A 13,072-nucleotide genomic window follows, 5' to 3' on the forward strand; every position below is an offset into this window, starting at 1 on the left:
TTACGTTTGACTTCAACAATTTCTCTTCCACTTTGCTCTCAGTTATTACAAAATCATTAAACACCCTGCTACAATTTGATAACCTTCTGGCATTTTAAAACCTTAATAACTCTTCATGTATGAATGTAGATGCAAAATACTCGTTCAGTTTGTTTCTTATCTGAGCAGGATCATCAACAGTTGAACCATCGATATCAAGTGGACCAATCAGATTCATCCCCTTCCTTTTAGAGTTTATATAAGTAAAGAAATTCTTGCTATTTTTCTTAGCATCCTTTGACAAAGATTTCTCGTAATCTGCCTTCACCTGCCTAACCTCCTTTGTGACTTGATTACAGACTAGCTTATATATATGTCATAGGTTTCTGTGTCGCCTGATAACTTATATGCATCCCATGCATTTTTCTTCTCTTCCACGAGTCTCATTAGTTCATTTGACAACCATTTAGCCCTTGAACAGTATTTCTTAATAGGTATGAAACTTTTAGTAGCTTCCACGATTAATTCCTTGAATGCTTCCCACTTATAATTTGCTGTTGGTAACATCATCAGTTGGTCCCACTGTACAGAACTTAAAAACTGTCTGAGACTGCTGTAGTCACCTTTACGGATGCAAAAACCCTTTCCTTTATCCCTGATCGTAATTATATCTTTAAGTAAATCCCACATCAGTACACTGTGATCACTACCACCTAGTGCTTCCTTTATCTGAAAATTCTTAATAACAGAAATGATCACTGCTGATGACCAGATTAAGAGTATATTACCCTCTCTGGCTGACTCTCGAACATGCTGCTGCAGAAAACAATCATCCAATAAATCCACAAAAGTCTTACTAGTGTGCGAGTGACCAAGCCACAAGTTATAGTCAATATCTGGGAAGTTAAAATCCCCCATTATAAGACATTCTGATTTACTAGCCAACTATTTCTCTGTACAATTGTTCATTGTACTCATTCCAGTCATTAGGTCTCTAACACACTCCTACTCTTATTTTTGCTTCCGCAGTGCTTATGTCACACCAAACTGACTCAACACTGCCCTGTTCATCTATATCAACTGGATGCACTTATTTTGATTTTGTTTTTATTAATTAACAGCATAACAGCTCCCTTCCTATCCTGTCAATCCTTTCTGTAGACATTGTACTCCCCAAATTCCAGTTCTTCATTCCTAATATCTGTGTGACACCACGTCTCTGATATCCCAACAATATCCACCTTTTGATGTCTTGACAAGCACTTCAAACTTATAGAATTTATTTTCTATACTCCTAGCATTGGTGTACATGCAAGTGTACATGCACCTGTTTCTACTCTTAGTTACCCTAACACAGCCCATGTATTTACTTGTTCCACTATGACTCCCAGCAGTCCTGGAAATTCCCATTGCCTTGTTTTCCAGGCTGCTGCTCAATTGCATTTCAATAGAAGTAGTGCAAGAATCACTTTCCTCTGCCAGCGACTACTGTTAGTATTAGTATTAGTAACGGCCGCATGGTGCAAGAAAGCCTATGGCTTATGCTGCACCAGCCAAAAAAAAAAAAAAAAAAAAAAAATCCAAACTAAACAATGATAAAAATAAATAAATAATAATAATTAATAAATAAAAAAATATAAATAAAAAGGAAATTAAACCTAACATCCTATGCGCTTCCCTTACCCGAAAGTACTGTCTCAGATGACCTTTGAATTTCCCCAAACTGTCGGCCTCTACCACCCATGAAGGCAACTTATTCCAGTAATTTATAACTCGCTGGCTAAAATAAAACCTCCTGCAGTCCAATCTAAACATTTCCCTCCGTAACTTGAATTTATGTCCCCTAGTTCTAGCATCATTTATAATCTTGAAAATTTTGTCCTCATTCATTTTACTGATGCCTCTCAGAACCTTAAAACACCTCAATCAAATCTCCTCTAAGGTGTCTAGTTTCCAAACTCTGCAACCCATATATTCGAAGTCTTTCTTCATAAGGATGCCCTTTTGCCGATCTCACCAGGCGAGTTACCCTTCTTTGCACCCTTTCAAGAAGCTTGATGTCTTTCTTTAGGTGCGGTCTCCATACTTGAACACAGTATTCCAAGTGTGGTCTAACATAAGCCTTATATAATGGGATTATCACGTCCCTATCTCTACTTGCAAAAGTTCGATAGATCATCGATAGGACACCATGGGCCTTCCTTGCAAGCTGTTTAGAGTGCTCAGAGAATTTCATGTCTGACCGTATCGTAACACCCAAGTCCCTTTCCTCCAGTACTGGGTTTAGTTGAACTGCACCAAGTGAATAAGTTTTTTTGGGATTACTGTTTCCCAGGTGTAATACCTTACACTTTGTTGGATTAAAGCACAGCTGCCATTTTTCTGACCATTCCTGAAGTCTATCTAGGTCTCTCTGAAGAAGCTCAGCTTGACAGTGATCATTAACTACTCTACCAATTTTAACATCATCTGCAAATTTAGACATCACACCCTCTATCCCTTCATCAATGTCGTTTATGAAAATTAAAAACAACAGTGGTCCTAATACTGATCCTTGGGGAACCCCACTTCTTACATCAACCCAATCTGAGGAATAGCCATTTATCACAACCCTCTGCCTCCTGCCCTGAAGCCATCCTTCTATCCATCTGAGGATTTTCCCAGTGATTCCAACCTGTTCCAGCATATAAAGCAACCGCTCATGTGGGACTGAGTCAAAAGCTTTGCTGAAATCTAAATAAACAATGTCGAAATTATTCCCTAAATCCAGCTCGTGAGTGACCCTTTCGAAATAGCGAACCAGATTTGTTAAACATGATTTTCCCTTTACAAAATCATGCTGAGTATCCTTCAGAATTTCAATTCGATCCAAATGATCCTGAATTCCACCCTTGATCATTGCCTCCATGATTTTCCCTACTACTGAAGTCAGACTGACAGGTCGATAATTTCCAACTTCACTTTTAGAGCCACCCTTTTTTTTGGGAGATACATTTGCACTTTTCCAATCCAAGAGAATCTCCCCAGAGTCTAGTGATGCTCGCATAATTAGCCTCAATGGTTCAATGCACTCCTTACACTTAAGATTATAGGGTATATTCCATCAACTCCAGGAGCCTTACTGGTCTGTAGGCTCGAAAGTTTTTTCATTAAATAATCTTGCGAAATTTCAATATCATTAATTACATATTTTTTAACTTTGCTCCCACAATTTCCATTGCCACAAAACGATTTTTCATTTGTAAATATCGATGCAAAATAACTGTTGAGTTCATCTGCAACGGCAGCTGGTGTATTTATTACTATCCCCTTTCCCTTACGTAAACGTCCGATCTGGTTTGTCCTGCTCTTCTTGGCATTTATATATGTGAAGAATTCTTTATCCCCCCTCTTTGCTGTGTTTGCTAGTGATTTCTCATAAACTGCCTTTGCCTGTCGAACCTTTTCTGTGGCTCTATTACACATCACCTTGTAGCTGTTATAGGCTTCAGCACTTTTTATTGCTCTGTAACCTTTCCATGCCACCTTTTTCTGCTCAAGTAATGTGGCAACTTCACTATTCATCCAACTTGGAACCCTTCTCATGGAGTATGTTTTTTTTTTAATGGTATATACGCATTCAAGGCATCTGTGATTAATGTTTTTAAAGCGTACCACAGTTCAATTGTATTCATTCTCTGCGCGATATCTACCCAGTTAATAAAGGCCATGTAGTACCTTAAGGCATCGTAATTTCCTTTTCTGAAATTAAAACCCATTCCTTTGCCTTTTACTTCTGCTACCTCTCTCGTCGTCATCCACCGTAGAACTCCGTGATCACTTCCTGCTACTGATTTCTCTACTGTCAGCCCTGTTATGTCATCTGATTCATGTGTGATGATGAGGTCTAGGATATTCTTTTCTCTAGTACTTTCCCTGACATGTTGATACAAATAACAGTCATCTAGTTGATTTTAAAAATTTTGTTCCCCATGTCGAGTTTCCTTCCCATTTACTCCAATCAATTAGGCAAATTGAAATCACCCATAATAAGACATTGACGCTTACTTGCCCATTCCATTTGCATGTAGAGGCTTTTATCATAATCTTCACATAATCTGTTAATCTATTAGTCTGTGTATCCCCCCCAAGCTAGCAGTTTCCGACCCACCTAACTCTGCCTCGATAGCATCAGCAAATATTCTTGCACCCTTTCTGTTTAAGTGTATCCCATCCCTGTAGAAGCAGTCTCTCCTGTTAACAAGCACAGACCACGCTGAAAAAAATTCTACCCCTTGAGCCTTGCACATTCCCTCCAGGGCCGAATTGATCGACAAGGCTCTCATCATGTACTCACTCCTATCATGTCTGGGCAGAATTGTAGACACTCAAATTTAACCCTAACTCACGACTTTTTTGTAACAGTGACCTGTACTTGTTAATTAAATCTGCAGATCTCCTACTTTTATTGTCAATGGTGCTGAGTACAACAATATCACCCTTTGTGCCCATAAAAGATGATATGCTTCATAACGTCATCAACTTTTGCCCCCGGCAGACATACCCTGGTCCTATTCCATCCATCCTTTTTACGCAATATATTCCCCGTCTCCCTGACAATAGTCACCAACAATAACTAACTCCTGTGGGATCAGTGCATTCTGCCTTGAACATTGCTGCTGTGTTGCCTGATGCCCAGGAGTGAGCTCTGGCGTTGAGTTGGGCAGCTGAGAGCTTGACGTACCCCTCATATTAATTTCTTCGAGGGCATCTGCCCTACACCTCAAGCTCTCATAGATGCCCATTAGAATGCTGAGTTGACACTTAATTTCTAGACACTCTCTGCACCTGGCACAGTGTCTTTCTAGTGTGCGAGTGACCAACCCACAAGTACCAGTCAATATCTGGAAAGTTAAAATCCCCCATTATAAGACATTCTGATTTATTGGCCTACTCTATTTCTCTGCACAATTGCTCATTATACTCATTAGGCCTATAACACACACCTACTCATTTTCTCTTTCCCAGTGCTTATGTCACACCAAACAGGCTCAGCATTGCATTGTCCATCAACATCAATTGGATGCAGTTCCTTAGATTTTGCTGTTTCTTAACTAACAGCATAACCCATCCTCCCTTCCTGTACACATTGTACTCCCCAAATTCCAATTTTGCACTGCTTATATCTGTGTGACACCATGTCTGTGATATCCCGACAGTATCTGCCCTGTTGTCTTGACTAGCACTTCAAGCTGGAATTCTCACTGTTCTAAACAATTCCAGAACTAGGGGGTTATAAATTAAATTAAAATTTCAGGAGTTTTCTTTTAGTCAGCGAGTTGTTGATTGCTGGAACAAGTTGGCCTTGCAGGTAGTTGAGGCTGACAGTTTGAATAAATTCAAAGGTCAGTTGGATAGTTACTGTGTGAGGAGGGAAGGATATAATTTGCATTTTCTTGTCTATTTTATTTTTTTCCAGTGCAGCAAAAGCCTGTGGCTTCTTTGCATTATATGGCAAATACTATATCGCTTAATGGTTGCATGCAGGGAGTCCCCCCCCCCCCTTCCAGGGGTAGCCTACCCTACAGCATGCATGCAACATTCAGCTCTTTTTAATGGCCCACTTGCTATTATGAAAAAAAAAATAATAAATAATAATAAATTTTAAAAAAATTAAACGAATATACAGCTTAAATTCTGCTTTTATTGCTGAGAATTATAACTTGGATTCAACATGATGGGAACCCATGGTACTGCTTTTTATTGTTAATTTAACTCATGTAAGGCAGTAATGTACTCCCTGTGATATAGATTCTGTAACCTATATTAAATTTATTGTTTAAAAAGAAAATCGTTTAATTTTTTTTTTTTTTTTACTAGCACTTATTGTATACAGTAATTCCTTTATGTAGTTAACATAAACATTTGGTGTTATGGATCAGTAGCGAGGAGTACTGATTCTGTTAGCTTATGGATATTTTATTCCAGGGGCTCACATCTGGCGAGTATGGGCTAGCACACCCAGGGTCCCTTTGCTAGATATCATCATTATTCTCTTTCTTGGTAATTCCTTCTCTCTCTCGCTCAGGCTAACTCAATTTTTTTTTTGGCTGCTGCAGAATAAGCCTTAGGCTTCCTTGCACCATATGGCTAACAATAATATGTGACATTCTGCAGGAAAAGATTGGCCACTACTGTTTGTTTCTTAGCATATTTGAGCGAGATCTTGCATGTCTCACTAGAACTCATCATTGACACACACACCCCCACCCACCCACCTTCCTTCTAGAAACATTTTTCTTGAAAGGATTACTGAGAATTGCCATGGTAGCTCTGCCTTACCTTCAGTATATGAGAAATGATTTCTACCCCTTGCCTTTCTTCTTCCCACTGAGAACTACATGTGCAAGAATAAGCAGCACAGTCAGTCAGTCTAAATTACCATATCAGTAATCACTTCTGTAAGTCAATGAACCACCAGGGGGAGAGGGAGAGAGAGATTCTGTTTTGTGTGGTGTAGTAGTTTTAATTTGTTACACATTTTCAGTCCTGACAAAATGGGTACAAAGAAGGAGAGGTTTTCATAAACCTCTTCGTACTAATTGTGAGAGGCTGATTATGATAACATCACTGGATTTGGGAGTGATTCCATTTGATTGGAAAAGTGCCAGTGTATCTCCAATACATAAGGGCTGTTCCAAGAGTGAAATGGGAAATTACCAATCGGTCAGTTTGACTTCAGTAGTAGGAGAAAATCTTGGAGGCACTGATCAAGGATGGAATTCAGATAAATGGATTTCAGAATGGTTTTGTAATGGGAAAATCATATTTAACAAATCTGGTTAGCTATTTTGACAGGGTCACTCATCAGCTGGATTTAGGGAATAATTTTGATATTGTTTATTTGGATTTCAGTAAAGCATTTGACTCAGTCCCACATGAGTGGTTACTTTACAAACTGGAACAGGTTCGAATCACAGGGAAAATCCTTAGATGAATAGCAGGATGGCTTCAGGGCAGGAGGCAAAAGGTTGTGATAAATGATTATTCCTCAGATTGAGTTGATGTAAGAAGTGGGATTCCAAAGATTGGTATTAGGACCACTGTTTTTGATTTTCATAAATGACATTGATGAAGGGATAGGGGCGTGATGTCTAAATTTGCAGATTATGTAAAGATTGGTAGCATAGTTCATGATCACTGCCAAGCAGAGCTTCTTCAGAATGAACTAGATAAACTTCAGGGATGGTCAGAAAAATGGCAGCTATGATTTAATACAGCAAAATTTAAAGTATTACACCTAGGGAACAGTAACCCCTAAATAACTTATACTTGGTGGAGTTGAACTAAAGTCAGTAGTGGAAGAAAGGGACTTTGTAGTTATGATACGGTCAGATGTGAAGTTCTCCGAGCATTGTAGACAGGTCACAAGGAATTCCCATGGTGTTCTATTGATGATTTATTGAAAATTTGCTAGTAAAGATAAGGACATCACAATAGCCCATTATACAGGGTGATTCACTACCAGTGCGACAAACTTGCAGGAGGTGTAGGGGGCACAATGACGAATTGGAATCACATAGCATTGCAGGGTCTGAAATGCCTTTGTCATGCAGTAGAGGACGTTGAACAGGAGGTCACGTGAACAGCGATCCCGCTGGAAGTCAGCATTTGTGAACCGTTTCTGTTGAAGAAACCAAGTAGCAAAAGTCCTCCAGAGTGGATAATCCGCAGGCTCCAATGATTGGACGCATTGCAAATGGTATGAACTCATTTGGTTTGTTGACAGTATCCTCCATACAGCGGATTGGGAAATGCCCAATTGTTGGCCTATCGCTCGAGCACTTTTACTCTGATTGCCTTCTGCAAGATGTAGGACATTCTCCTTATTGTCTGGCGTCCTCGTCATTCGCTCTCAATTCATGGTACCTCTCGTGAAATAACCAGTCTCACGTAACCTTCTGTGCACACGTGCGAAAATCGTATGATGAGGAGCACACCTGTGCGGGAAATGTTCCTGGTACAAGCGCAGAGGAGCGCGCCCATTACAGTCTGCAGCTCCATGCGCAAGGTGCATGTCGGCCAGTTCAACGTTTGAATACTCATCCATCCTATTGCCTCGGGAACTGGTTTGCAAATGCTGACTTCCAGCGGGATCGCTGTTCACGCGACCTCCCATTCAATGTCTTCTACCACATGATGAAGGCATTTTGGACCCTGCAATGCTATGTGATTCGTCTTTGTGCCCCCTACACCTCCTGCAAGTTTGTCGCACTGGTAGTGAATCACCCTGTATAAGGCTATTGTTAGACTACACATGGAATACTGTGTTCAAGTATGGAGACCGCACCTATAGGAAGACATTGAGCTTCTTGAAAGGGTCAAAAGATGGGTAACTCGTCTGATGAGATCAGTAAAAGGGCATCCATGTGAGGAAAGACTTCGAATATGTAGGTTGCAGAGCTTGGATACTAGGCAACTTAGAGGAGACTTAGTTGAGGTGTTTTAAGACTCTGAGAGGCATAAGTAAAAATGAATGAAGATGAAATTTTCGCGGTTATAAATGATTCTAGAACTGTGGGCCATAAATTCAAGTTTGGCAGGGAAGTGCTTAGACTGGATTGCAGAAAGTTTTAGTTTAGCCAGCAAGTTATAAATTACTGACAATTACCTACGGGAGGAGGGAAACGTATAGATTGTCTATTTCCTTTTCTTTTATTAATTTATTTTTTAAAAATTTCTTATTACTATTTTATTCTTTTTTTTTTTTTTTTTTTGGCTGGTGTAGCATAAGCCATAGGCTTCCTTGCACCATGTGGTCATTGTTAATACTAAACTGTTGGATTCAAATTAAAGGTGTTAAAATATGCCAAAGAACATGGGAACAGGATAACTGAAAAATATTTTGGCCTTCTTCCAGCTGAGAAAATACCTTTACTTCTGAATTTGTATTTGAGAAATATGCAATCAAATATTTTCCAAAATTCTTTTTTAATGAATTAATTAGAAAAGATAAGGTAAGGAAAATCAACAAAATTGTATATCACCATTCAACAAAATCATGAAAGTATTTTGGCCATTCTGTTCTTTGTGATGAAGTAGCAACAATATCAATCACTTAAGTGGCAGGAATGTACCATGAAATGTCTGATTACAATCATATTCATAGGTACCCACATATCATGCCGCTTGAAAAATCTAAGAGCAAAACTTCCTTTGGTGAGTTTCGAATTGAACTACAAATGGATGTTGGCTAGTTTAGGCCAACATCCATTTGCATGTGTTCTGCTAAGTGGGAAATCATTTAATTGAAGTAACTGTCCTTTTTCTGATAGAATCAAAGTTTGAGGGCACCAACCCAGATATGAGAAGAATATTCCATAGTGTTACAGTGGAATAAGAATATTAAAGGAAATAATAATAAATTCAGTAGCTGTTTAGAAGAAAACTACCAAGAACAAAAAAAGGAACTTAAGTTATTCTTTTTAAGTGTTTTTATATACTTATGCCAAGATGCATTGGAAGTCAGAATTATCCCCATTTAAGTTGTGATCTTGTCCAGAATATTTGTTGAAGTTGATTATGGGAGCAACAGACTTTTTTTGCAAAAGTGAGAGGACTGAGTTTTAGAAGGAATGAAGTTAACTAAGTTTTCTTCTTACCCACTAAAGAATTATCTGGATTTCAGCATATAAAGAATTGGCGTGAAAATATTTGAGTTGTAGCTGTTTTTGCAGAATAGTTTGTCAAACTGGAAAGTGGGATTTAGTGTACTGCTGTTGGAACTGTGAAGAGAATTTCCAGTTTGTTAGAGGAGGAAATTAATTTGATAATGGAAGAAGGTTATTAATAGAGGGGGAGTGAAAAAGAGGTTTAAAGAACAGAACCTTGGTACCCCAACATTAGTTGAGAAATTAGAAGACAGTCATTTACCATTATATAGTGAATGGTAAAAACAGACAGTTGAGAAAAACAGAAGGCACATAAGATAGAAACTCATTTAGGTGAGTTTAGCTTTGTATGATGGGGTAAAATAACACTTCGTGTGATCTTGCTATGAAACCTGTCAAATTCCATTAATCTTGTTTGTGCAAAACATGATAGAAATATTTAGAGCAAGTACTAGGGTTTCTCCACACTTTCCTGTGCATTTCCAAAGACAGGTAACATAGATATCATTAGTGAATCAACACTGACAGGATCTTTATTGGTGAATATTAAATAGATGGTTTTGGGATGGGCTTCTCCATTACTTTGGAAAGAGTTGAGGTAGGTGCAGTGGGACAATAATTGGAAGGGAGGAATTTTGTAACCCTTTTTAGGAATTGGCCAGATGTGAGCAAATTTTCATGCAGAAGGGAAAACACCAGAAGAATAAGAGTGTAAAAGGGAAGGGGGAAAAAAAACATGAGTCAATTCTGGAGCACAGGTTTTAAGACAGAGTAGAGAAATGTGCCCAAGATTGTTCACATTTCTTTTAATACCAGAAAACTGAGCCATTCAGTTGAATATATTCATTATTGTAGTAGTAGGAGATTTACTGAGGTTGTCAGTGCAAAAACTGTGGTGGTGATAATAAATCAGCTTTATCTTTAGATCAGGATCTAATAGAGCCATCAGGTTGTAACAGAGGTGGAAGTACAGATGGACAAGAAACAGTTTCACATTCTTAGCCTTTCAAAATGAAGTATGATTTACTAATAACTTATTTACAACTTGTGAGATTCATCACAAGAGGAAATTGAGCTGTTGAGTAGGTTAAAAGCCATTTGTGATATACTATATTCTTATCTTAACCCTTAAGCAGTTACACCCAATTTTTGATCTTTCCCATGTAACCAGTACAGGGTTAAAAAAGGAATTTTTAACCCTGTATGCTGTTTAATAGAATTAAAAGGAATAGTTCTTTAAGATAAAATAAAGTTTTGCTCACTGTTTTGAATGTTCCTTCTAATAATTTTTCATTCCCAAAATACCCTTGTAGTCTCTTAGATCCTGTTCCAAGGTTAAATCGTCTTAAAACTTAGCAGGTTTATCACAAAACTATTGTTTAGATAAAAGGAGTAAAGTTTAGGGTTGAATGAGGAATAAAGGAGTTCATCCCTAGAAAAGCAGTGCTCTTTGCACTGCAGTAATGCCAAACAACATAAGGCTGAGAAGTGAGATGGCATTCTCCACAGTTTTTACATAAGCATTGGCACTGATCACTCCAAACAACTTCTAAATTGATATGTTTGTAAACAACATAGATACATCAAACTACATTTGTTTGTACTGTAACAGGGGAAATAAAAAAAAAATTCAAATGCAGTTCATTTATGACAGCATTACTTACTCTAAAGATGGTTTGTTGTGAACAACCAGACCTAACTTAGTTTAAAAAGTCAAAGGACTAGCCAGCTGTTTGACATTTTAGTATGATATGATGGGGTAAAATAACACTTTTCATGGTGATCTTGCTATGAGACCTGTCAAATTCCATGAATCTTGTTTGTTTTGTATAGGTTAATCGGGTTAGCCATTTATTTGGAGCAAATCTTAAAAAACAGAACCCAATCGAGAGAATAGTCAGGGTTTACTTCGCTTAATTGGGACAACATGCCCGTTTAATTGGGGCAGGAGACCGCAGCACTGGAGATTACCCTATGATTGTCTCCAACCAAACCACGTGGTTTGGTCAGATTTCTGGAGGTCACAACCATAAAACAATAAAAACGATTAGAAGTCACCTGTTCATTGGGCTTTTCTGTTAGTGCAATCTATCATAAACGGGTAGTAAACTCGATCTTATTGAATTTGCAATAATACCAACAGCTGGAATTCTGTGGGTTATTATGGTGAAATGTGTTTACACTTCCATGAAATCTTCAATCATAAAAAAATTAATTTTCAGAATCTTCTCTTAATTCCTATTTTTTAAAGCTTTGTAACTTGTTACTAACTTTGCGCGTGTTGTGTTACTTGAAATTTGTGTGTGTCGTTATTGATTGCCTTTGTTATTGATTGCTTATCTTTTTATTGTTTTAAATTTTAATCCCCACCTACAAATGTCAGTGAACAGAAATGTCAACTAGTTAGTATGTACATATTACAGTACGTATTAATTATTCCGATTATCTCTTATGTTCTTCCGATTTTCATATATCATTTAATTTTTTAATTGGTAAGGTAATAATGGGTAAATTTGTTCTTAATATAGCTTTACTTTTATAGTCTATGGATAATATTCCTCATATTTTCGCTAATTAGAATCGCTGTTTAATAGAAATAAAATTCAATTCACAAACGTGATCACAATGACCAACGATTACTACACATCGTATAGTGAATGGTACTTTACTATGGTGAGTCCATCGTAATGTGATTTGATTGTACGGTGAACCAATTGTAAAAGCAGGGGATCCATTGTATTTTTAACTATTTACGTGAAACTTCGGATAATTGGGCAGCCTATTAATCGGGCCAAAATGCACTAGTCCCGATGTGTCCCAAATAACCGGAATCGACTGTATACATATCCAAAGGACATGTCAGCCTAGTGTGTAGGTTGTATTATAACAAGCTGTATTGTTTTGAGTTCACACTGTGTTTTAATGGTCTTTATTAAATATTTCTAAACCATCTGAATTACTTGCAATTTGTTTCTATTTCTGTTGATTTAATTTTTGAAATTGTACAACTCTATTGGTGTCCCAGTTGATTGCTTGCTTTGCTTAATCCTCATGCTGGCTCTGACCTAGAGTTGTTTTATGATTTCTTGAGGTTTCCATACTTAACACCATTTTTATTATAAAAAATTATTTGAATGTGATGTTTTTGTTATTATTGGCTTTTATCTTTTACAAATTTCAGTAGTTGTTCTGAGCCATGTAAAGGATAGATTTTATGTAAAAATATCATGGCTTTGGTGGTTTTAGTATTTGCATATCACATTGTTTTTTACCTTAAGTTTTTATCAACTTATATATTTGAACTAACAAGTTCAAAATTATATATATACAGTGGATTCCGGTTATTTGGGCCACCGGTTAATCGGGGCAGCCGTTTATTTGGGGCAAATCTTAAAAAACAAAAACCAATCGAGAAAATAGCCATAGTTTACTTCGCTTAATTG

At 37.6% G+C, this 13,072-nt stretch overlaps 1 protein-coding gene across 3 annotated transcripts in view; it reads left to right on the forward strand.

Annotated features, from left to right (window-relative positions):
- The window catches only part of mael (germ-plasm component protein maelstrom), a 176,075-nt gene that overhangs the window by 78,385 nt on the left and 84,618 nt on the right, over positions 1-13,072 (forward strand). The window lies entirely within an intron of this gene.

This window comes from Mastigoproctus giganteus, chromosome 14 (genome assembly GCF_048544385.1).
Source record: "Mastigoproctus giganteus isolate SK-2022 chromosome 14, ASM4854438v1, whole genome shotgun sequence".
Taxonomy (NCBI): Eukaryota; Metazoa; Arthropoda; class Arachnida; order Uropygi; family Thelyphonidae; genus Mastigoproctus; species Mastigoproctus giganteus.